The 24,390-nt window shown below is 42.9% G+C and overlaps 1 pseudogene; it reads right to left on the reverse strand.

Moving 5' to 3' along the window:
• The window catches only part of LOC111956334 (phospholipase ABHD3-like), a 32,374-nt pseudogene extending 12,531 nt beyond the window's left edge, over window positions 1–19,843 (reverse strand).
• Between the last annotated feature and the right edge of the window lie 4,547 nt (window positions 19,844–24,390).

A 24,390-nucleotide genomic window follows, 5' to 3' on the forward strand; every position in this document is an offset into this window, starting at 1 on the left:
GTGTGTGTGTGTGTGTTGTGTGTGTGTGTGTGTGTGTGTGTGTGTGTGTGTGTGTGTGTGTGTGCTTGTGTGTGTGTGTGTGTGTGTGTGTGTGTGTGTGTGTGTGTGTGTGGTGTGTGTGTGTGTGTGTGGGTGTGGTGTGGTGGTGGCGTGCGTGCGTGTGTGCGTGCGTGTGTGTGTCCATGTCCCTTTTAGTGTTACAGCACAGTTTTTCTGTTGATAGATAGACTTTCAACTGTAAGGAGGAAGTACTGCAAAGTAAAACCAAACACACACACACAACACCACACACACACACGCAAATATCACTGCGACCTCTGCATGTGCACACACTGTTCCGGCGATCTATATTCAGATGTGCAGAGAAATCATACTGTAAATGAATTACACACAAGCCTTCACACCCTCCCTCACACATGTGCACAAACACTGCTTGTGACTTGAAGGCCAAACACTCTCCATGATTGCTATACAATATATTCATCATGCTGGATTGGAATGAGTGGTAGAAAAATAAGCTCTGGTATACAAACGGCTGACTCAGGGACAGGGGCTATTTAGAGTTAAAGCAGTAGCAAACACAGGAGGAGGTATACTGTAATAACATTTAAGCGCTGCTGGACAGCCTTTTTCAGCTAATGGCCTGTAGTATCTGTCCATCACAAGCACAATCGATTAATGCAAGCATTGTTCTATCACATTGAGTAAACAATCCACGACAGTGAATAACATCAAGGGTCGCCGGCTGGGATCTGATCCATTGTATTGTGTGGAAGGCAATACACTGGATCCGTTTCGGGAAAGTCATATTCCTGGTAGGAACGATGGTGAGTTGACGTTAATCGTATATTCAGTAGTTCCTCCCGACTGTATGTAATGAAACCTAAGATTACCCGGGGTACCGATGTAAGAAATAACACGTAAAAAAACAAAATACTGCATATTTTCCAAGGAACGCGAAGCGAGGCTGCCATCTCTATCGGCGCCGGAAGTTGAAGGGTGTGGTGTGGTGTGGTGTGGTGTGGGCGTGCGTGCGTGTGTGCGTGCGTGTGTGTGTCCATGTCCCTTTTAGTGTTACAGCACAGTTTTTCTGTTGATAGATAGACTTTCAACTGTAAGGAGGAAAGTACTGCAAAGTAAAACACACACACACACACACACACACACACACACACGCAAATATCACTGCGACCTCTGCATGTGCACACACTGTTCCGGCGATCTATATTCAGATGTGCAGAGAAATCATACTGTAAATGAATTACACACAAGCCTTCACACCCTCCCTCACACATGTGCACAAACACTGCTTGTGACTTGAAGGCCAAACACTCTCCATGATGCTATACAATATATTCATCATGCTGGATTGGAATGAGTGGTAGAAAAATAAGCTCTGGTATTACAAACGGCTGACTCAGGGACAGGGGCTATTTAGAGTTAAAGCAGTAGCAAACACAGGAGGAGGTATACTGTAATAACATTTAAGCCTGCTGCTGGACAGCCTTTTTCAGCTAATGGCCTGTAGTATCTGTCCATCACAAGCACAATCGATTAATGCAAGCATTGTTCTATCACATTGAGTAAACAATCCACTGACAGTGAAATAACATCACAGACATGGAGAACAATAATGGACCAGTAAGGTTAGAGAAAAGAAAATGAGTAAAACACAAACTGAATTCAGACACTTGTTCAATCTAATCCTAGAACAGATAGGTGATAAAAAGAAGAGGCATCTCGATTTCTCGGGATAGGCAGGGTTGGGTCGCTTACTTTCTAAAAGGTAATCAAATCATATTTCATTTGTCACACGCGCCGAATACCTTACAGTGAAATGTTTACTTACAAGCCCTTAACCAACAATGCAGTTTTCCCCAAAAAATAGATAACAGTAGCGAGGCTATATACAGGGGGAACCGGTACAGAGTCAATGTGCGGGGGTACAGGTTAGTCGAGGTAATTGAGGTAATATGTACATGTAGGTAGAGTTAAAGTGACTATGCATAGATAATAAACAGAGAGTAGCAGCAGAGTATAAGAGGAGGGGGGGGGGGACAATGCAAATAATCTGTGTAGCCATTTGATTAGCTGTTCAGGAGTATTATTGTGGGAGGAAGCTGTTAAGAAGCCTTTTGGACCTAGACTTTGCGCTCCGGTACCGCTTGTCGTGAGGTAGCAGAGAGAGCAGTCTATGACTAGGGTGGCTGGAGTCTTTGAACATTTTTATGGCCTTCCTCTGACACTGCCTGGTATAGAGGTCCTGGACGGGAGGAAGCTTGGCCCCAGTGATGTACTGGGCCGTACGCACTACCCTCTGTAGTGCCTTGCGGTCGGAGGCAGAGCAGTTGCCATACCAGGTAGTGAGGCAACCAGTCAGGATGCTCTCGATGGTGCAGCTGTAGAACCTTTCGTGGATCTAAGGACCCATGCCAAATCTTTTCAGTCTCCTGAGGGGGAATAAGCTTAATCGTAACCTCTTCACGACTGTCATGGTGTGTTTGGACCATGATAGTTTGTTGGTGATGTGGACACCAAGGAACTTGAAGCTCTCAACCTGCTCCACTACAGCCCCGTTGATGAGAATGGGGGCGTGCTCGGTCCTCCTTTCCTGTAGTCCACAATCATCTCCTTTGTCTTGATCACGTTGCGCGAGAGGTTGTTATCCAGGCACCACACGTCCAGGTCTCTGACCTCCTCCCTATAGGCTGTCTCATCGTTGTCGGTGATCAGGCCTACCACTGTTGTGTCGTCGGCAAACTTAATGATGGTGTTGTAGTCGTGCCTGGCCATGCAGTCATGAGTGAACAGGGAGTACAGGAGGGGACTGAGTACACACCCCTGAGGTGTCCCCATGTTGAGGATCAGCGTGGCAGATGTGTTGTTACCTACCCTTACCACCTGGGGGCGGCCCGTCAGGAAGTCCTGGATCCAGTTGAGGGGGGAGGTGTTTAGTCCCAGGGTCCTTAGCGTAGTGATGAGCTTTGATGGCACTATGGTGTTGAACGCTGAGCTGTAGTCAATGAATAGTATTCACACGTAGGTGTTCCTTTTGTCCAGGTGAGAAAGGGCAGTGTGGAATTGAATAGAGATTGCATCATCTGTGGATTTGTTGGGAATTGGAGTGGGTCTAGGGTTTCTGGGATAATGGTGTTGATGTGAGCCATGACCAGCCTTTGAAAGCACTTCATGGCTACAGACGTGAGTGCTACGGGTCGGTAGTCATTTAGGCAGGTTACCTTAGTGTTATTAGGCACAGGGCCTATGGTGGTCTGCTTGAAATATGTTGGTATTACAGACTCAGTCAGGAACAGGTTGAAAATGTCAGTGAAGACACTTGCCAGTTGGTCAGTGTTTGCTCGGAGTACATGTCCTGGTAATCCGTCTGGCCCTGCGGCCTTGTGTGAATGTTGACCTGTTTAATAAAGGTCTTACTCACATTGGCTACGGAGAGCTCGATGACACAGTCATCCAGAACAGCTGATGCTCTCATGCAAGCTTCATTGTTGCTTGCCTCGAAGCGACCATAGAAGTAATTTAGCTCGTCTGGTAGGCTCGTGTCACTGGGCAGCTTGCGGCTGTGCATCCCTTTGTAGTCCGTAATAGTTTTGAAGCCCTGCCACATCCAACGAGCTTCGGAGCCGGTGTAGCACGATTCAATCTTAGTCCTGTATTGACGCTTTGCCTGTTTGATGGTTTGTCGCAGGGCATGGCGAGATTTCTTATAAGCATCCGTGTTAGAGTCCCACTCCTTGAAAGAGGCAGTTTTACCCTTTTAGCTCAGTGCGGATGTTGCCTGTAATCCATGGCTTCTGGTTGGGGTATGTATGTATAGTCACTGTGGGGACGACGTCATCGATGCAGTTATTGATGAAGCCAGTGACTGATGTGGTGTATTCCTCAATGCCATCGGAAGAATCCCAGAACATATTCCAATCTGTGCTAGCAAAACAGTCCTGTAGCATAGCATCTGCATCATCTGACTACTTCTTTATCGACCGAGTCACTGGTACATCCTGCTTTAGTTTTTGCTTGTAAGCAGGAATCAGGAGTATATAATTATGGTCATATTTTCCAAATGGAGGGCGAGGAGGAGCTTTGTAAGCATCTCTTGTGTGGAGTAAAGGTAGTCTAGAGTATTTTTCCCTCTGGTTGCACATTTAACATGCTGGTAGAAATGAAGTAAAACAGATTTAAGTTTTAAGTCCCCAGCCACTAGGAGCACCACCTCTGGATGAGCGTTTTCCTGTTTGTTTATGGCCTTATACAGCTCATTGAGTGTGGTCTTAGTACCCAGCATTGGTTTGTGGTGGTAAATAGACAGCTATGAAAAAATATAGATGAAAACTCTTGGTAAATAGTGTGGTTTACAGCTTATCATGAGATACTCTACCTCAGGCGAGCTAAACCTAGAGACTTTATTAATATTAGATTTTGTGCACCAGCTGTTGTTTACAAATATACACAGACCATCACCCCTTGTCTTACCAGAAGCAGCTTTTCTATCTTGCCTATGCAGCGTAAACCCTGCCAGGTGTATGTTATCCATGTTGTTGTTCAGCCACGACTCAGTGAAACATAAGATATTACAGTTTTTAATGTCCCATTGGTAGGATATTCGTGATTGTAGCTCATCTATTTTGTTATCCAATGAATGTACGTTGGCTAATAGGACTGATGGTAGAGGCAGATTACCCTCTCACCGTCAGATCCTTACAAGGCACCCCAACCTACGTCCCCGTTATCTCCGTCTCTTTCTCATGTGAATGACGGGGATTTGGGCCTTGTCGGGTGCCTGAAGTAAATCCTTCGAGTCCGACTCGTAAGAGAAAAAAAATCTTCATCCAGTTAAATTTTTTATTGTTTTATTTCACCTTTATTTAACTAGGTAGGCTAGTTGAGAACAAGTTCTCATTTGAGGTGAGTAATCTCTGTCTTGATATCCAGAAGCTCTTTTCAGTCATAACGGTGGCAGAAACATTATGTACAAAATAATGTCACGGCAGTCAAAAGGAGGAGACCTGGTATGCGTACATTCTCTTATTTATAAGAATGAACACAGTCCGGCGCCTCCAGCGACGATCCCCAGTCCGGGGTCTCCAGCGACGGTCCCCAGCTCGGGGCCTCCGGCGAGGGTCCCCGGTCCAGGGCCTCCGGCGATGATCCGCAGTCCAGAGCCTCCGGCGATGATCCACGGTCCGGATCTACGAAGGCGGAGGGATCAGTGTAAAGAGGGGGGCGGCGTCCAGAACCAGAGCCGCCACCGAGGGTAGATTCCCACCCGGACCCTCCCCTATAAGTTCAGGTTTGCGGTCGGGAGTCCGCACCTTTGGGGGGGGGGGGTACTGTCACGCCCTGACCTTAGTTATCTATATTTTCTTTATTATTTTGGTTAGGTCAGGGTGTGACTAGGGTGGGTATGCTAGATTTATCTTGGCTAGGGCTTTTGTATATCTAGGGGTTTTGTAGGTCTAGGTATATATATGTCTATGGTGGCCTGATATGGTTCCCAATCAGAGGCAGCTGTTAATCGTTGTCTCTGATTGGGGACCATATTTAGGTAGCCATTTTCCTTTGGGTATTTGTGGGTTCTTGTCTATGTGTAGTTGCCTGTTCAGCACTCATTTGTATAGCTTCACGGTTCGTTTCGTTTCGTTATTTTGTTCAGTGTTCATTCTTATATTTAAGAAGAATGTACGCATACCACGCTGCGCCTTGGTCTCCTCCTTTTGACTGCCGTGACATACTTTTAGATTACTTTCCCCTTAAGAGTAATTTGAAGAAGACAATAATGTACGTTATCAATTGAACGACATCTATTGCAGGATAAAACAATGTAAAGTTTGCAAAGCTGGCCATATGTGCTATGTTGTACCTAAAACCCACTGAAATAACAGTAATTATATTACATTGACTTAAAATAACCTTGAGGATGATGCAGGTTTTATAACCTCCCTGACATCACGATTTAACATGGCCTATTTCTCAGTCAGACATATCTTCTTTCTCTCTGGCTGCAAACTGGGACTACCAGTATCTTTCTTCATCAATATTCTTGCACAAAGTTCAGCCTGAATGTTTTTTCACAGCAGCCATATCCAGTTGCTGTGTCTTCATAACCTACATTCCAGTAAAGGACTTGAGTGGAGTAGGAACTCTACTGGTGCATTTCCAATGAGACTTACCCCCACACCAATGGGCCGCCAGTGTTTGTTATTGTAAGCTCTAGTGTTATTGTGTTTCCATCAGGAGGGTGACACTAAAGACTAATCAACAACATCTGCATCATTCAAGACTTGCTTTGTGAGAAGATGTTAAAGTTCACAGTTAGCCATGGTTATGTAAATTCCAGCTGAAAAGTACCCAGGGCCTTGCRTTGGCCCCAAGAGCAGGTCCGCCGGAGCCTTGGCCCAATGAGACACGGATACTGGCCCACGTAGATAGAAACAGAAAGGTCTGAGCCTTTTGGGTAAAACACTGAGGTAAATCCTGTATGGAAATATGCCATGCTGGTAATGTTACAACCATAATAAAAACAGATTGAAACAATTTCCTCTTCAATGATACAGTAATAAAGTTGTCTCCTACAATACAGATACAATATAAAGTTCAAAGTCCAATAACCATCCACTGTAGTAATGTTACATATTACTATGAAATATGATGTGAATTAAATGGACCAACTAAAGCATTTATTGTATGTTAAATGCTTAGACTAACAAAGGCGGTTCGAGACCTGAAGAATTGCATTAGCTCCGAAAGGTAATGCTTAGACTTTAACTGAGCGGGCTACCACACTATTGTGGTGTGTGAGTGGGGGGTCAGTGTGGAGTTAGGGCAGTAGCCCTAGTTGTGGCCAAGCAGAGGGCACTTCTCACACAGCAGGACATTCATTCCAACACTGTGCCCTATTTAAACAATGGACGCCATTCACACTCAACTGGCTGCAGAGAAAACAGTCACAAAGGCGTATGGAAGTTTAGTCATTTACATAAAACTTTAGCACAATTCCTCAAAGCTAATGGAATGATTGTAATTTATTTCTTACAACCACGTTATGTAGTGCAATAGTTGTAATCATTCTTCACATATGCACATAGAGATCCTACTAAATTACTAGTCTTCTAATTCCATGCGTGCACTACAGTATTGGCCCAGTTTGGCAACTGAGAATAGCCCTTTCAGATGAAAACCTGGCCTGGGGTTGCCGTTGTAATATTATAACTTGTGTGTGTGTTTGTGTGTGTGTTCTTGCTTGCGTGCATTTGTGTCTATGTGACTGCACATGTGAATACAACAAGAACAAGACACTAAACAACCCATTCATTCATTCTGAGAGCACAGATCTCAAAAGGGACATTGGACGAATTGTGTCCACATACTAGATTCCAATTGTGGATTGGCTGAGCTGTTTGGGTGACACTGGTACATAATATAATTACCCACTGGGCACAGACAAGTTCAACGTCTAGTTTTGATTTACCTTTGGTTGAGTTGTCAACTAACGTGAACTCAACGTGAAATCATGTCATTGGGATTGAGGTTAAAAGTTCGGTGAAAAAATATATAAAATGCCCTTGACTTTTTGCAAATCCAATCAGTTTTCCCACATTGATTCAATGTCCTCACATAGATTTTTTTGGGGTTGAAATGACGTGGAAACAACGTTGATTCAACCAGTTTTTGTCCATTGCATATGCACATTTTCTAACAAGTTAGCATCTCTTCAATAGCATTATAGTCCGTCCTCACTTCAATGAAGATTGATAGTAGAGTAAAGAGCTAATTGTTGGCTAAATATATATWTTTTTTTATTTCACCTTTATTTAACCAGGTAGGCTAGTTGAGAACAAGTTCTCATTTACAACTGCGACCTGGTCAAGATAAAGCAAAGCAGTTCGACACATACAACAACACAGAGTTACACTTGGAATAAACAAACATATAGTCAATAATYCAGTAGAAAWAGTKTATATACAGTGTGTGCCAATGAGGTAAGATACGGGAGGTAAGGCAATAAATAGGCCATGGTGGCGAAGTAATTACAATATACCAATTAAACACTGGAGTGATAGATGTGCAGAAGACGAATGTGCAAGTAGAGATACTGGGGTGCAAAGGAGCAAGATAAATAAATAAAAACAGTATGGGGATGAGGTAGTTGGATGGCCAATTTACAGATGGGCTATGTACAGGTGCAGTGATCTGTGAGCTGCTCTGACAGCTGGTGCTTAAAGCTAGTGAGGGAGGTAAGAGTCTCCAGCTTCAGTGATTATATATGGAAATAGATTCAAAGATAAACCTTGTGGGTCTTCGTGAAGACAGGACAGGGAAAGCTCATTCTGCTCTACGGACCAGTGCTAGAATACACTATCTATCTGTCCACTTAATAATCCCTGCTATGTGATAACATCGTCTGTCTGCACACTGTCTGGACTAGGCTCCTTGTGGGTTACCCAATATACTATGGGTTACACATGCCACGTGTGACACAGACACAGACATGCTATGGGGTGCTGGGTGACACACTGAAGAATAGCTCCAGTCACAATGCAAGGGAAAGCATGCACTCTGCCAGAGACAACTGCACAGGCATGTGGAGTAGAGTGCCAAAAGGATGTAGGGCCTATGTCATTGTGTCATGTTGTGAGTGTTTGCATATCTGTGTAGATTCAGATTTGATTGGACATGAAGATACATTTTGATTGTACAGAGTAATATAATCATTGAAACATTTTATGTTTTTGAATGCATGTCTGAATTGAAAACATAAGGCATACACGCAAAAATCCTTTTAAACTGTACTTTGTATGAATATTAGATTCTTACCAAGAGAGTTTCACCAGACACCCCTCTGTTGTTGAATACCGCACACCTGAAACACAACAAAAACATGCACTAAATAACCTTTTAAAATCCATTCATTGAATTGCATTCCTTGCATTAGTTTCACCAATTTACATTTTGTGTCATAATAATGTTCTAACTTCCAGGTGCATTCTCTTATAGGTGCATTCTCTTACAGGTGCACCAGGTGAACTGCCACCAAACAATGTTTAAACAAATGTACTTCACAGCAGTGAAAAGGAAATAAGGTGGAATATGTAAAGAAACCAGTGGAGGCTGCTATGGGGAGGACTGCTCATAATAATGTCTAGAACGGAGCAAATGGAACGGCATCAAACACATAGAAACCATGTGTTTGATACCATTCCACATCTAAGAGATATACATATCATTCCACATATCTAAGAGACTTGCTGTGAAAATTCAGCAGCAGGGTGGGGGCATGCTGTAGGTTGGGGTGTGGACAGGGCAGGGGATGGTGTGACGCACATTCACTTCCTCCTGCATAGCCGAAGCTGGTTGGGCTAAGCTAAGCTGCAAAGCTTGTACCAGTAAGCTGTAATTCATTAAGCTTGCAGGACAGGGCCGGGGTGAGGGCAGGGGTGGAAAGATGCTGAGTTTGCCTGCTTGTCCCCCCTCCCTGCCCTGCTCCGTTTGCCTGCCCCCCCCTCTCTTCTCTGCCCCCCCTTCTCTTCCCTTCTCTCCTCTGCCCCCCCCCCCCTTCCACTTCTCTGCCCCCCTTCCTCTTCTCTGCCCCCCCCTTCTTCTCTGCCCCCCTTCCTCTTCTCTGCCCCCCCTTCTCTTCTCTGCCCCCCCCCTTCCTCTTCTCTACCCCCTTCCCTCTCTCTCTGCCCTCCCTCTGTTTAAAGAATGAGTGCAGGGAACACAGAGGGGCCTTTTGGAGGATAAAAAACTGCCACTCTCAGCATCTCTTAGTGCTTGTGCAATATTCAGCTCTTTCTTTCCAAAGCAGGTCTGCACTGCTCTGCATACTGAGAGCTTGGCTAGCCTCTCTTTCAGCAGCTGCTTACCTCAAGTAACCTTAATCCATTCATACAGTTTTCAACTCCTAACATATGCAATATCTTGGGACTTTCATTGCAAAGATAATGTATTTGAATTTGGACTATTGAACTGCAATGCACTAAAACAGATGAGCAAGAGTTGACTGTGCTTACAATATTCCTACAGGTTAAGGCATAGGACCAATCCACATTATTGAATTGAACAACCGTCTGAATGAATGAAAACTGTGCACTGTGCAATACTTGGAATCAGAACCACCCACCTATAACCCAGATCCCTGCTCTGCTGCACCATGTGGAGGATGTAGGACTCTCTGCTGGTACCGGTCAGGCCTGGAAGCAGCAGGACAGTGGGCCGTGTGGCCGCGTTGGGGTGGGAGGCGCTGTCATCGTTGTCGAACCAATCCAGAGAGAGCTGTCCTCCATCTTCTGCTCTAATGAGCTCACTGCAAAGAGGGGGTCAGATATAACAGTCAGGGCAGAAAAAGACACCACTAAGTTGCACACACACACTCTGCAAGTAGGCCTAGGTTCTACACTGCAGCTTCCTTACAATATGTTCAGTAAAGCGGAAGCTCATTGCACAGAATGCAGAAGAAATGACAAGGTTTTGTAAATAATCAAACTCCAAGGTTCTTACAGATTATGCTTTGTGATTTAAAAAAACGGAACTACAGAATCCATATAGGGACCAACAAGACAGTAAATATGACTTTTGTTAATAATTCTATACAGTAAAGTATTAGATTTCATATATATCCGGTATAGATTGCATTAGATAGGGTATAGTAGGTACACTGTATTGCTTTCTAACCAAACCTCAAATCAGGACACAGCAAAAAGGCATTGTTCTTTACTTAAAGGTCCCTCTTCAGTTACAGGTACAGCGATTACTACAGTGTGAACCCATCACTAACGTTACCTTTGCCAAAGGGAATGCAGTCTGGCACTAGTTGACAACCACTTAATTTATCTAGCAATCAGCCTCTCAGGCTTCGTTTACACAGGCAGCCCATTTCAGATCTTTTTCAAATTATTTGTCATATCTGATACCTATGATATTTTCTGTATTGTGTAAACAAACAAAAAACACATGGAAGCTGATCTTTTGACTTCAAATTTAAACTGCATCCATATGTGGATCTCAATCCTGATATAATTTGGATGATCCATACGCAACCTGTCTGGATGCTCAAATCCATTTTTTTGTCCTGAATGGATTTTTTTGCACATCACCTGCACGTTACCATGACAACCACCCCCCAACCGTAAAGAAACAGTGACAGGAAATTAGCTTTGCATCTATGTGCTACTTCAGATGCTACATCAGTGTGAATGCGCAAATCTGATATGGGTCACCTGTAAAACTGAGGATGGACAGTGAGAAAAAAAAGACCAGGCTACTCAGAAGCAGGGAAGGGCACGGATGGCGAAGAGGGAAGGGTGGTGGGGGGGGGGGGGGGGGGAGCTCGCTGCAGCAGCAGTGGATTCTTATGGAGAATCAATTTCTAGTTTCCACAAGTCTAGGCCGTCAGCTGAGGTCAACAAATCCCAGTGTAATCCATCTCACGCCACCAACCCACCAAACGAGCGACCAGGCGACAACACTAACATGGCTGGCCCTGCGGCCCATGTACAGTATGTCTGTCTAATTGGAAGTGGAATGAAATTATAGAACCACACCAGCATTAAATATGTACTTAAAGGCCAGACTGGGGCAGCCACTGGGGTTGTAGGCCATGCACCAATCTGGAGCTAGCTGGTCAGAGCATGCACCAATCGGGAGCGAGCCCGACCCACCAAATAGGAGGAGGACATCTCTTTCAAATCCAATCAAAAGTTTATTGGTTGCGTATCCAGATTTGCAATATGTTATTTCAGGTGCAGCAAAATGCWTGTTTCTTTTTTTAATTTCACCTTTATTTAACCAGGTAGGCTAGTTGAGATCAAGTTCTAATTTACAACTGCGACCTGGCCAAGATGAAGCAAAGCAGTGTGACACAAACAACACAGAGTTACACATGGAATAAACAAGCGTACAATCAATAACACAATAGAAAAAAAGGAAAGTCTATATACAGTGTGTGCAAATGGCGTGAGGAGGTAAGGAAATAAATAGGCCATAATTGCGAAGTAATTACAATTTAGCAAATTAACACTGGAATGATAGATGTGCAGATGATGTGCAAGTAGAAATACTGGTGTTCAAAAGAGCAGAAAAGTAAATAAAAACAATATGGGGATGAGGTAGGTAGATTGGGTGGGCTATTTACAGATGGGCTATGTACAGCTGCAGCGATCGGTTAGCTGCTCAGAGAGCTGATGTTTAAAGTTAGTGAGGGAAATATAAGTCTCCAGCTTCAGCGATTTTTGCAAATCGTTCCAGTCATTGGCAGCAGAGAACTGGAAGGAAAGGCGGCCAAAGGAGGTGTTGGCTTTGGGGATGACCAGTGAGATATACCTGCTGGAGCGCATGATACGGGTGGGTGTTGCTATCGTGACCAGTGAGCTGAGATAAGGCAGAGCTTTACCTAGCAAAGACTTATAGATGACCTGGAGCCAGTGGGTCTGCTGACGAATATGTAGCAAGGGCCAGATGACTAGAGCATACAGGTCGCAGTGGTGGGTGGTATATGGGGCTTTGGTGACAAAACGGATAGCACTGTGATAGACCGCATCCAGTTTGCTGAGTAGAGTGTTGGAGGCTATTTTGTAAATAACATCACCGAAGTCGAGGATCAGTAGGATAGTCAGTTTTACTAGGGTAAGTTTTGCGGCGTGAGTGAAGGAGGCTTTGTTGCGAAATAGGAAGCCGATTCTAGATTTTATTTTGGATTGGAGATGTTTAATATGAGTCTGAAAGGAGAGTTTACAGTCTAGCCAGACACCTATGTATTTGTAGTTGTCCACATATTCTAAGTCAGAACCGTCCAGAGTAGTGATGATAGTCGGGGGGGCGGGTGCGGGCAGCGAACGGTTGAAAAGCATGCATTTGGTTTTACTAGCGTTTAAGAGCAGTTGGAGGCCACAGAAAGAGTGTTGGATGGCATTGAAGCTATTTTGGAGGTTTGTTAACACAGTGTCCAAAGAAGGGCCAGATGTATACAGAACGGTGTCATCTGCGTAGAGGTGGATCAGGGAATCACCCGCAGCAAGAGCAACATCGTTGATATATACAGAGATCAGAGTCGGCCCAAGATTTGAACCCTGTGGTACCCCCATAGAGACTGCCAGAGGTCTGGACAACAGGCCCTCCGATTTGACACACTGAACTCTGTCTGAGAAGTAGTTGGTGAACCAGGCGAGGCAGTCATTTGAGAAACCAAGGCGGTTGAGTCTGCAAAATAAGAATGTGGTGATTGACAGAGTTGAAAGCCTTGGCCAGGTCGATGAAGACGGCTGCACAGTCCTTTCTTTTATCGATGGCGGTTATGATATCGTTTAGGACCTTGAGCGTGGTTGAGGTGCACCCGTGACCAGCTCGGAAACCAGATTGCATAGAGAAGGTACGGTGCGATTCAAAATGGTCAGTGATCTGTTTATTAACTTGGCTTTCGAAGACTTTAGAAAGGCAGGGCAGGATGGATATAGGTCCATAACAGTTTGGGTCTAGATTATAACCCCCTTTGAAGAGGGGGATGACCGCGGCAGCTTTCCAATCTTTAGGGATCTCGGACGATATGAAAGAGAGGTTGAACAGACTGGTAATACGGCTTGCAACAATGGAGGTAGATCATTTTTGAAAGAGAGGGTCCAGATTGTCTAGCCCTGCTGATTTGTACGGGTCCAGGTTTTGCAGCTCTTTCAGAACATCTGCTATCTGGATTTGGGTGAAGGAGAAGCTGGGGAGGCTTGGGCAAGTAGCTGCGGGGGTGTGGAGCTGTTGGCCGGGGTTGGGGTAGCCAGGAGGAAAGCATGGCCAGCCGTAGAGAAATGCTTATTGAAATTCTCGATTATCATGGATTTATCGGTGGTGACAGTATTACCTAGCCTCAGTGCAGTGGGCAGCTGGGAGGAGGTGCTCTTGTTCTCCATGGACTTTACAGTGTCCCAGAACTGTTTGGAGTTAGAGTTACAGGATGCACATTTCTGTTTGAAAAGGCTAGCCTTTGCTTTCCTGACTGACTGTGTGTATTGGTTCCGGACTTCCCTGAAAAGTTATCGCGGAGACTATTCAATGCTAGTGCAGTCCGCCACAGGATGTTTATGTGCTGGTCGAGGGCAGTCAGGTCTGGAGTGAACCAAGGGCTATATCTGTTCTTAGTTCTACAGTTTTTGAAAGGGGCATGTTTATTTAAGATGGTGAGGTTTCTAGCTCCAACAGTGCAGGGAACAGTGCAGGGAACTCTTTTATAGACATGATAAACCTGGATAGTGGAGGTCTTTTCTTCCCTTAGGACTAATGATCTCCCACAAATGTCATCGCTTAAACACACACTGTCACACTGGTATAAAGGATTTGAAGACAGGCGCATGAATACACAATAGGGGTTTTAATACACCCAAAACAAACCAGTATACAAAAACACTGGGCTGTACCCAACCAAAAGAGCGAGGGTAAACCTCATTGAGCGACACAGGACGATACCTGTAATACACAATATATAAAGCACGCAGCATAACAGCTGCACCAACACATAGGTACTCACACAACCAACAGACATGGGAACAATAACCGACAAAGACAGAGGGAACAGAGTGCACATACGTATATAACATACTAATCAGGGGAAATGGGAACCAGGTGTGTGTAATCAGACAAGACAGTCCAGGGTTGATGATAATGAATCCCGTTCAGTGAAACCTAGAAAGCCGGTGACGTAGACCTCCGGGACTGGTGAACAGAATGGGTATCAGTACCGGGGGGATCCATGACAGACACACACGCGCACACACACACTCACACACTGGCTTTGATCTGAGACAGGTAGTGGGTAAGACCCGCCTGCTGCCATGGTGCATTGTGGGATTTGGGAAACATGTAGCTGCTTTATTGGACAATGGTCAGACAAACGCTAAGGGAAGTGGAATGCCCTTGGCACTAAATAAAATCAAATCACATTTTATTTGTCACATGCTTCATAAACAACAGGTGTAGACTAACAGTGAAATGCTTACTGACGGGTCCTTTTCCAACAATGCAGAGTTAAAGATAAAGACAATAATAATACTAATAAAAAAAATAGAAATATTGACACGGGAAACTAGGGCATTCTTCTGAGTAATTTAATACACTGACATACTGTACGTATATGTCTGACTGACTGCATGGGTAGACTGGCTGTCATGGCCAGGACAATAATGATAGACGGCCTATAATCAGGCTAACATCCCCTTCTGTGGTTAGTTACCTATAGTGCCACTTTCAGCAACAGTAGTAAAGACTATTGTTTTGTTGTCATAATTCGATCAGTGTTATCAGTTACTGTATTTATGTAGGTTGTCCACTAAGGAGCAAAGTCATCATCAATTTCAATGGCCAACCAAGATGGATAGTAGGCCTGCTTCTGAAATAAATAAAGTATTTATTATGGATCCCCATTACTTCCTGCCAAGGCAGAAGCTACTCTTCCGGCAAGATTAAGGCAGTTATACAGTTTTAAAAATATTACAATACATTCATTACATTCATCTCTATTAATCTTTATACCAGGCGGTGTCAGAGTAAGGCCCTAAAAATGGTCAAAGACCCCCCCAGTCATAGACTGTTCTCTCTGCTACCGCACGGCAAGCGGTACCGGAGTGCCAAGTGTAGGTCCAAAAGGCTTCTTAACAGCTTCTACCCCCAAGCCATAAGACTCCTGAACAGCTAATCAAATGGCTCCCAGACTATGTGCATTGTCCCCCCCTCTTTTACGCTGCTGCTACTCTCTGTTTATTATCTATGCATAGTCACTTTAACTCTACCTACATGTACATATTACCTCAATTTCCTCGACTAACCGGTGCCCCCACACATTGACTCTGTACCGGTACCCCCTGTATATAGCCTCGCAACTATTATTTTACTGCTGCTCTTTAATTATTTTTTACTTATCTATTTCTTACTTAACACTTATTTTTCTTAAAACTGCATTGTTGGTTAAGGGCTTGTAAGTAAGCATTTTACTAGAAGGTCTACACCTGTTGTATTTGGCGCATGTGACAAATAACATTTGATTTGATTTGATTACAGAATTCACAACACACTAAGTATGTGCCCTCAGGCCCATACTCCCCTACCACATATCTACAACACAAAATCCATGTGTACGTGTGTGTACAGTCGTAAGTTATCATGTGTGTGTATGCATTTGTCTGTGCCTATGTTTGTGTTGCTTCACAGTCCCCGTTGTTCCATAAGGTGCATTTTCATCTGTTTTTTAAATCTGATTCTACTGCTTGCATCAGTTACCTGATGTGGAATAGAGTTCCATGTAGTCATGGCTCTATGTAGTACTGTGCACTTCCCATAGTCTGTTCTAGACTTGGGGACTGTGAAGAGACCTCTGGTGGCATGTCTTGTAGGGTATGCATGGGGGTCTGAGCTGTGTGCTAGTCGTTTAAACAGACAGCTCTGTGCTTTCAACATGTCAATACCTCTCACAAATACTTGTAGCGATGAAGTCAATCTCTCCTCTACTTTGAGCCAGGAGAGATTGACATGCATATAGATACTGTATTTGGACAGTAAATCTGATCGAACCACTAGGCTATTTCCTACTAATTTCAGTTCTGTGGCATATACTGTACACTAACTACCCCCAACCCCATTTAATTAATTTCAATCCACCTAATGCATGCAGGAGCCCTGGGACACCCTGGCCATTAATCTCTAACAGAATGCACTAAAGAAGCCCAGGTGGCCTGAGCCAATACCATCACACAAAAGACTCTTTTCACCTGTTGCTAAGTCTTGGCTAAGAATAAGACGCAGGAAATTTGTTTCACGTTGTTAAACCTGAGTGAAAGGAATCAAAGAACGGGCACATTTCAGTACTTAGATGATCAAACCAACTGCTTTAATGCCTTAAAGCCTAATAATAAAAGAATCAAAAGTGGAAGTAAGGTAAAAGCCTGTTCCTAATACGGCAGGAAATGTTCTATTACTTTACTGTATGTTGCCATGGCTGCTGTCTATGGTGAAAACTGACCAATTGCGTTTGATGGTGAACCATTCGTTTTTTTACCTTGACCAACCATGTGACCTGACCAGGAAAAACATAGGGCCATAGTTCCCATACCCTTTAACCAGGGCCGGACTAAGCACCTACCTCCCGGAAGCCCCCCAGCTAACTTCCTGCATTTCAACAGATTTTACCATGGGGCAGAGATAAAAATGTGAAGTTTTATAATACTATTCTACACATATTGTCATGAGGCTGAGAGAAAATGTTCCAGTTGTAAAGCAAATGTCCTGCTATTCTACACATTTTTTKATGAGGCTGAGAGAAAATGTTCCAGTTGTAAAGCAAATGTCCTGCTATTCTACACATTTTTTCATGAGGCTGAGAGAAAATGTTGCAGTTTAAAGATGCATTATTTTGCCACTGCTTATGACGTCTACATATGGTATTTGGGTTCTGGGGCCCGGGGCCCGGGGCCCAGGGCCCGGGGCACGTGTCCTGCGTGCCCGTTTGGTAATTGACAGGTCACCTGCCCAGAAAGAACTCAGGGCACTAACTAACCATGCGACATTACCTAACCTAAGGATAGCAAGTGTGTTGGCTACTAGTGGTAACTGGTGATGAGTGGATAACGTCCGCTGCAGGAAGTGGATTAACTGGTCACTAGGCCAAGTGACCCTTGAACTTTGCCACACATTGAGCGAACATGAAGAACAGGTCTGAGCAGAGCCCAAAAAGGCTTAAAATACTTGAAATACATAGTGTTCTTTTTGGTAAACAGGACATGTATAACGTGCAGGTGTATTTTGAAACCAACACCATGCAACAGGCTTATCTCTTATGAGACATAAACACCATGATTTTAAACCCATTTCTCCAGTTTAATCCCAGTTCACCCAGTTTAATTTCACCATCACACCAGGGAAACCCTCCCCCTTAACATGCTGAAGATCTTCTCAGTAGTATTCATTTTTAGATAGTTGTTTCAACATTGTACAGAGATACGACTTATTATAGTGTTTATACAATAATACTGTTACCATCACGTCTGATCCTATAAAAGTCTTACTTTCTGTAGCTGACACCCGGTTTAGCCGTGACGAAGGGCCTAAGCACCGTCTGGATCCGGCTCTCCCAGCACCAGAAGGTGGGGTAGTAGGTCTCTGACACCACGGGACATTGGTCCCGCAGGAACTGGTAGAACTTCTTTCCACCAGAAATCAGTTGGGGCTTCTGCAATACAAGACATGAACAGTGTGAGTCAGTGATGAGGCTTGCCAATAATGACGTTGGCTAATAGCTTGTGTAGAGAAAGAGATATGGACCATGAGGATTGAAAAGATACATCACATACTTTTCAAGATTCAAAGATGTTTTAATTCGTGATTTAAACTATTTTAGGTGAAACTATTTCAAACATCAAATGGTTTTAATCTGTGGCAAGTGAAAGAGAAATGCTTGTGCTCTTTCTCTTATACCAATTTAAATGGCAAAATGTATACTACTGATGACAATCTCTTGAAAACAGTTATTATATTTCATCATCATTCACCATCTACATAACCCCTCTCTTACAGTACCCATATAGTGCAGCCTCTTCACTGAAATCATGTGATATATATAATTCTCTGTCTTGCACTATCATAAATGACATGTCAACATAAGTCATATTTCATTTTTCCATATGGTTTATTTGCTAATGGTGCAACCTTTCTGTAACATTCCAAACAAAATATCTCCACAACTATAGTGTAATTATAATGCACTATCAAGACTGGAATCTCAATATTATATTGCTCTACTTTTAGTCTAGCGGACTGTGTAAAGTGTCAGAAAATATTAAATATTTTGGTGAGTTATAGAGACATTCTGCAATCACTAGTGATGGAAAGGAAGGAGACTGGCAATGAGAATACAGTGACAGACACAGTGATAGGCTGTGTTGTAACTGGGATGATATGAGGTCACCACAATATCAAATCAAACACATCTGTCCTGTCAGAGCATAGAGACCTTTAATCTCTGAATTTAAGTATAACGAATAATAGAATGCATGACCCCTTCTAATATGTTGTTTTATATAATCTAACATTAGCCTAATGGTATGTAGCCTAGGCCTATGTGTTTAATTATTGGGGGAAATTGAATATCGGGAGAAAAAAAACATTAATTTGTGACCATGCAGTAGGCTACACTGCATACAGATGTTTGACAGCTTGTATAACAATAGTCTATACCCAGCCTTTTAAGAATACAAAAAGGACTCACGATAAAAATATATATCCAGCCTAAATGGCAATTTAACATTTGTATATCCGTAGGCCTTGTACAAATCTTGAAATGTCACATTTAGTCTAAAGAAAATACGACACCATTTTATTGAAAGATGTCATATCATATGTGCAGTACCGTTGACGCTCGTAGGCTACTGAAATAATCAGCCTCCTCAGCAAACCATCCAGCTGCTGAGCCAGTTTGATGCGCAAAAGCGCCAGCGATATCCTCGATCATAATAAATGTTATGACACATTTTAATAAGACAATTGCCAGTTACAATGTATCCCTTTCTATTAAATAATGATTCTTCAAAGCAGCCTCTGTGACCCCTACCTTCGCGACAGAGATCAAGTAGTAGTAGGCATAAGCTGCGCTGAAGCCGAGCACCAGTGACAGTACTCCAGATCCAAAAAGCCCAACTTTCACTTGATTTTCCAGATAAAGTGACAGGTCCCTTGTCAAAACATTCAAATTGAAGTCCAGTGAGATCATTGCCAGGTCCCTCGTATGTCGCGCTCTTCAGGTATAGCGGCCAGGATCGAATGAAAACCTCTGCTGCTCTGTAATGGATGCATGCGCTAACGTTCAGTGATGTGCAGAGAAGGGGAGAGTCAAGGGAAGGGGAGCGATATATTTAGAGGCAGACGATGGCGCTCTTTGGCCGGCCTGCGCTGAGCTGTAGCAGGCGTAATTGTAGGCTTTTATAACGCTTGCAGTGGATGCAGCCTAAATTGCATTGGGGATAGTCAAGGCTGTGTCACATCACTGCGACTGGAATTATGCAGGGCCATGAGCCATATGGAAATCTTGGCCTGAGCAAAAATGTGTCTAGCACACAGTTCGGGAAATCCATGCATACCCTACAAGACATGCCACCAGAGGTCTCTTCACAATCCCCATGTCCATTACATACTATGGGAGGAGCACAGTACTACATGGAAATCTATTCCACATCAGGTAACTGATGCAAGCAGTAGAATCAGATTTAAAACCAGATAAAAATACACCTTATGGAACAGCGGGACTATGAAGAGACACACACAGGTACAGACACACAAATACACAAATAAACTCTAGCACACTCACTCTACACACACATACTTTGTAATATTGTTGTATGGTGGTATTATCAGTGACTCGTCATTCAGGGAAGGTGAGGCAAAGGCCCACCTGTTTATCCCCCCCCCTCCCCCAAAATGTTATAAATGAAAAAGGTATATACATATTTTTTTGTGTGTGCCTGTTTTGCATGTTATTTTGGCATTCATTTGTGTCACATATCTGTTTGCAAACAATGTAAAAACACATTTTTMAGTGAATAAATCCGCATACAAACATGGTCTCTTTCTTGCTTTCTCCAAAATGCAGGTGTTTCAGCCTAGCTCAGTGCTTTCTGTGGTGGAGGGGCAGCCAGTGGAAAATACAGAGCACAGGCGTTGGTAATGTTCTCTAGTTGTGCAGTGATTGTCTCAGTGTTCTTTCACTTATGGGGACATTATGTCAACGCAGAATCTACAGGGGGAGATAGTGTCACATCCTGACCATATAAAGCTTTTATTTTCTATGGTATTGTAGGTCAGGGCGTGACTGGGGGGTTGTTCTAGTTTATATTTTCTATGTGGGGTTCTAGGTTCATTTTCTATGTTGGTGATAGCCAACGTGCTTCTACACCTGCATTGCTTGCTGTTTGGGGTTTTAGGCTGGGTTTCTGTACAGCACTTTGAGATATCAGCTGATGTAAGAAGGGCTATATAAATAAATTGGATTTGTATGATTCCCAATTAGAGGCGGCTGGTTATCATTGTCTCTAATTGGGGATCATACTTAAGTATCATTTTTTCCACCTGTGGGTTATGGGATATTGTTTATGTTTAGTTGCCTGTTAGCACTGCATTGTGGTCACGGTTCGTTTATTCTTTATTTGTTTTGTATTTGCTTAAGTGTCACTTTATACATTAAAAGTATGTGGAACTCTACGTACGCTGCGCCTTGGTCCGAACATCATTATTACGAACATCGTGACAGATAGGCAGTTCAAGGCCCCTTGGGTGCTGCCATAGATTTACATTAGAAGTGCCCATCCAAGAAGGCTCAATGTCATTGGCCACAGAAAAAATTATGTCAAATCACGTTATATCTACTGTAGCTGTGATTGGACTGATCATGTCAACATCATACTTTCAAAATCTTAGCAAGCTAGACAAGCAGTCATCATAAATCATGTCGACAATATACTGGCAAATCCTCTTCAATCCTTGTCATATGAAGATAAATTATAGATAAAAGTAGCGATGCTCATTGGCCATAAACATTACACAAGTCAGAAGTTGCAAATTCAACAATAAGTGGTTTGGAAGGAATCAGTGGACAACTGTAAGCGTTGCAAAGCAATCACTATTTCGCTTCACTTGTCTGCTATTCGGTGGAGAGGGTGTGTGGTCCAAGTCTGGGTTTAAGGATTTAAAACATCTGTCTGAACGGGTCCCTTTCCCAAGCTTGAAAGGATAAACATTCACACACAACACCATGGGCCAGAAAAGTTTGAATAAATTGGCCATGCTGTCAATCCAGCATGACTTCTGCCGCATTCAAAACAAATGGAAACTTGGAACTGGGAAATCTCAGATTTCAGTGAGTTCAAGACAACCAGGAACTCTGAAAAAACAAGCTCCGACCTGGAATTTACGTTTTGAACGGTCATCCAACTCGGAATTCCATGTCGGGAACTCGGGCCTCTTTCTTGAGCTCCAACCTGAAGATCACTGACATCATTATTCAACCTTGTTTTTTTTTCAGAGTTCCCAGTTGTCTTTAAAGCACCATAAATCCAGAGAATGCCAGACTTTGATAACAAAGTTTGATGACAAAATATTATTGACGAGCAGGAGATACTATAAAATGTTGTTGGGACTGTAACCTTGTTTGCCAGTGACAGTCTCTTCCCATACAAATATTTGTTTTAAACAAAAAGTTCAGAAATAGACCCATGTAATTCCAGTTGATATGGCGAGGGTTGTTTTGTTTGTGCAATGTGCTGTCTGTGAATCGATATATTGTATATAAAAGTGGATCTCCATGATTGTATTTTCCTTCCTTTTAGACCACATAGGTCTAATAAAATACTTCAAATGGTAGGCAAACCGAGTCTCTCACTCTGTGGTAACTTAAAGTCTAAAGTTAAGGCCTCAACATCTTGCTGAATTTATCTGAACTAACATCTGAATTTCTGTCGGTGTCCATTTTGAAAGTACTGAAAGAATAGGACTACCTCGACACAGCACGTTTGCTTATACTTAGAGCTAAGTGTTAATGATATAAGAATAAGCATTGTGAATTTACTGAACATAAATGTATTAATGTTTGTGTATGGTTAAAATGTCAAAACTCATTTTGCTGTTTGTTATTATTAATAGAGAATGCGGTTCTTATCGACTAACACAGATCCACAAGGAGTCAGTAGTAACGGAGTTTGTTTAAGCAAGTCAGCCATATCAGCTATGTTTTTTTTTTAAAGCAGTAAATGAGACTGAATTAACAGTTTTGCTGCCAGACAAGGCTCCATTGATAGCCAGGTGTAGCGGTGGTAAGGATTCACTCCATGGTGCTGAAAGTTTGTGGGCACCGTTTGTCACCGTTATAGTGTAATTAATGCATTGTTTAGTGTTGTTACTTTGCTGGCATACATCAACAACAAAAAAATGAGTTTGCCCCAACAAGATTTACATGCTAAAATCGCCACTGGGTATTATACATTTTGAATTGTTATCAGGTTTCAGGAGAAGACCCAGATGCAGACAGCATCGAAGTAACAAAAGTGTATTACTAGAACAGGTGGCAGGCAAAACGACAGGTCAAGGGCAGACAGAGGTCAGTAATCCAGATCAGAGTCCATAAGGTACAGAACGGCAGGCAGGTAGGCTTGACGAACAAAACGAACTGGTAACAGACAAACAGAGAACACAGGTATAAATACACTGGGGATAATGGGGAAGATGAGCGACACCTGGAGGGGGGTGAAGACAAACACAAAGACAGGTGAAACAGATCAGGGTGTGACAATTGTAGGTATGTAGTGGTGTAATAATGTTATATGATGTACTGTTTTATCTTTTGTCTTATGTGTAATGTAATTGCCTTAATGTGTTTAGACCCCAGGAAGAGTAGCTGCCTTGGCAGAAGCTAATGGAGATCCTTAATAAATATTAATACAAATAATGGTCTGTCACTTGGCCGATTCTTTGGAATCCATTAACATTTAGGAGATCCTTTAGTAAGTCTTTACAGTCAATTAATTAGATCTAATCAGTGTGCACATAGCCTGCCTAATGCACCTTTACATTCAGTCTAAATCCCTGATCTTATCACAATCATTCAGATCAGAGATATCTTCAAGAGAGAAAGAAAGGAAGGATACTTTAAATAAGGGCCACAGGCCCCTCAATGAAAACCAGTGACTATAGGTTGTTTTCCTAAATAGGTTGTGAGTACATTATTCCAGGGAAGCAAATATATTGAAATGTATCATAGGCTACAGGTCACTGGAATATAATAGAATAGAACACAATAGAATACAATAGAAAAGATGCTACTCAAAACACCAAAAACAACCAAACAATAGGCCTATGATCAATGTTTTACAACAGGATATGWGTTTCTGCACACATAGCAGCCTACAGTAGCTTGTGGGCATACATTTCTTTGCTTGTTCCCTATGCACCTGTTTCCACTTCACACACACACAATATACAGGCCTAAATGAATGCAAACCCGAAATCATCAAGGGCTAGCCTATTTGCATGTACATATCATTGGTCCATGGAATGTAGGCTATAGTCCATACGCCTAGGATGTGTACTTGCAAATAGCCCTTGATGATTTGGGTAGGGTGACCACAAGTCCCACATTTTGGCCCTTTGCCCCACGTCCTACAACCAAAACAATTAGCTTGTGCATTTTATCAATAAATTCAAACCACCACCAATTTAGAAAAAAAAGGTTGATTTGTCCCATAACCCTAACCCTATTGCAGTCACGTTGCACTAATGAATATATATACAGTACCAGTCAAAAGTTTGGACACACTTACTCATTCAAGGATTTTTCCTTATTTTTCCTATTTTCTACATTGTAGAATA

This window comes from Salvelinus sp. IW2-2015, linkage group LG32 (genome assembly GCF_002910315.2).
Source record: "Salvelinus sp. IW2-2015 linkage group LG32, ASM291031v2, whole genome shotgun sequence".
Classification (NCBI taxonomy): Eukaryota; Metazoa; Chordata; class Actinopteri; order Salmoniformes; family Salmonidae; genus Salvelinus; species Salvelinus sp. IW2-2015.